A 3,576-nucleotide genomic window follows, 5' to 3' on the forward strand; every position below is an offset into this window, starting at 1 on the left:
ACCAACTCAGAGTCCAGCCAAATAATTAAGACTGAAATAACACACACTACTAACACCAATAATTAAGCAAACCACCACAGCCACACACCATCAACACCACAATACACCTCACAACAACCACCAGCCACACACGCTACCAACACCACCAGCCACAACACACACCCACACAGCCACACAGAAGAAGACACAACGCCATGTTAAACACCACCAGCCACAAGACACACCCACCAGCCATAATACTACTAATAACGCATTCAGCCACAATTAATGTTACACCATAAAACACCACAGCAAGGAAGTTCACACCATACACCACCAGCGCCATAAATATAATATATCTACTACACTTAACCAGCCACAGAACACACACCACCAACACCCACCAGCACAAATACATAATTACCAACACCACCAGCTGTTAAACATAATAACGCCCATAAACAACGCCACCAGCGCTGGCAACACACACACCACAACACCGGCCAGCGGTAGGATAATACACACCATCAAAATTAATTAAATAAATAATACACTACCAACACCACACCAGCTGTTAAATTATTACACTACCAACACCACCAGCTGTTAAATTATCAATTACCAACAATTGATCAGCTAATATATAATGTATGAAATCAATTGTGCCACAAATAATAATTGCCAAAACATCACCACCATGTTTCAGTACCATTACGCATACTAACACCAATTATAGCTGTTAACACACACTACAAACAATTGAATTGTTACAAATTGTTTACACTAACACTGGCTCAACACGCATCAGCCACAACAATAATACCTTTACCAACAACGCCACCACCAGCCAAATAAAGCATTACACTATCAATAATAACGCCAATTTCAGCCATGTTACACTACCAATGAATTGTTGAAGCACAACACACACTACAAACAACGCCACCAGCCATATACCATTGTTAATGTTAAGCACACCACCAGCCGTTAAACATTACAATTACAAACACCAGCGCAGCACCATTATTGGTTAAAGTATTTTAACACCACCAGCCAGTTATTACACTACTTAACACTAATTAAATACAAATATTAATACCTACCACACCACTGAAATGTTACAATAATATACACACTACCATAAACAATAATTACCCAGCTACAACACACACAATTACAAACACACCAATCAGCCATAAATACATCTCTACCACAACCACCAGCCACAACAATACACCACAAACTAATTATACAAATACCACACCTGCATAAACACCTCAACGCCAGGCCAATAAATTAATAACACCTACCAACGACCACAGCCACAACAATATACCACCAATGAATTCACCAGCCAATAACACATTAACACAAAACATTTACGCCACCTGCCCACAAACAACTTCAATTGTGCCACAACACACACACGCCATAAACACCCATTCAGCCATAATAATACTAATTACCAACACCACCAGCCACAACATTAATCACCAACACCACCAATGGAATAATAACTACCAACACACCAGCCACAACATTAATACCACTAACACCAATAAACAACACAATACCAACGCCACCAGACCATCAAATAATAACGTCATGCTAAACACCACCAGCCACAACACACACCAAATACCACCCAGCCACAATATTACCACAAAATACCAGCCAGCAACACACACTACCAACAATTACCAGCTGTTAAATTATCAAACAATTCATAAATCACCACCAGCACACAACACATATAAACAACAGCATGTTCTTTACCAACACCACCGTAGCAGCAACATTACTAACGCTCAAGACCACTGTTGCCAAGAGACACACCAATACCAGTCAATACCACCCAGCCACAGCAAATACATTACTTAATTCGACCACCAGCCAATAAATTGTCATAACGGCAAACACCCCACCAACAATAACACCACACCACAGCCATAAATACACACCCAACCAACGCCACCAGCCATAACACACACCACGCCAACACCACCAGCTACAACACACCAATTAACACCAATTACAGCCATTAATATATTAATTACCAACACCAATTGCCAAATACATTACCTCATCAACACTTTCAATAGCCACAACAATATAATAATTCGTTAAAAACACCATGTTAAATACAACACCACAAACACCACCAGCTAAATACACAATTACCAACACCAATTAAATAACAACATTAACACATTCATAAACAACACCACCCAGCCACAACATATTACCTACCAACACCACCAGAAGACACACCACCAATAACGCCACCACACAGCTAACAACACTAAGCCAACCCACAACCAGCCACACACCACAAACACCACAGCCACACCAACACCAACACACACCAGCCACAACACACACCACACACACACCCACACTAACACCAATCAGCTAACAACACACCACCACACACCAGCCACACACACCATAAATTACCTCACCTAGCAGTACAAACACACCAACCACAACACACCAACAACCACCAGCCATTAAACAATTAATAACGCCACCAACACCAATAAAGACACACCACAAACCAGCCAACACACCACTAACACCAATTCAGCCGTTAGCCTGTTGTCAATTCACCAATTGCCACAACATTAATAATAACACCAGCCACAACACAACACCAGCTAACATCAATCAGCCACAACAGCATCAACACAAACACACCAATTCACTAACACCCACCAGCCAACACACCGCCACCACCATCGAACACAGCCCATAAACAACCACCAGCTGGCAACACCACCAAGACCAATTGCAGCTAACATTACACACAACACCCACCAGCCACAACAGCACTGGCCACATGCACACCACCAGCCACAACACACACCACTAACACCAGCCACAACACACACGTTCAGCAAACACCATCTGCCAAATAATAAACACACCAGCCAATAAACATTAACGCACCAACACCACAAATGATTCAATTGTACATTACTCCATCAACACCACCAGCCACAAATATTCAACCAGTCACAACACAATACTAATTCACAAAACACCAATTGTGCCAACACACACCACACAACCAACAGCCACAACACTACCAACACCAGCCAAATAATATTAACACCAATTCAGCCACAATTGTTACACCAAATGGACCTCACCAGCCACAAATTACTATCAACGCCAATTGAAGCCACAACACACACACCACACAACAATAATCCAACAACCAATCAAATATTATTCACAAAACAATTACACCACCAACACCACCAGCTACATAAAACTCCAGCCACAAACACCACCAATAATTTTCACCAGCCATTAAATATTAATTCACCAACACCACCAGCCATTAACACGTTAATAATACTTAACAACAATTAATTGTATTTACCACAAACACCATTATACATAAATATATTACCATCACCACTGACCCAGCCATAATAACATTGTTAACGCCAATACTAAAATTAATGAAGGTAGTCATTAAATTACATTACTCATACTGCCACGCACTACAGTACAAATATACATCTGGTAAATAATTCACTGTGCTCATGTTTATATTATTCACATTCAGGCTGGTAAATATTAAAATTT

This window comes from Homarus americanus, unplaced genomic scaffold, assembly GCF_018991925.1.
Source record: "Homarus americanus isolate GMGI-L3 unplaced genomic scaffold, GMGI_Hamer_2.0 scaffold12351, whole genome shotgun sequence".
NCBI lineage: Eukaryota > Metazoa > Arthropoda > Malacostraca > Decapoda > Nephropidae > Homarus > Homarus americanus.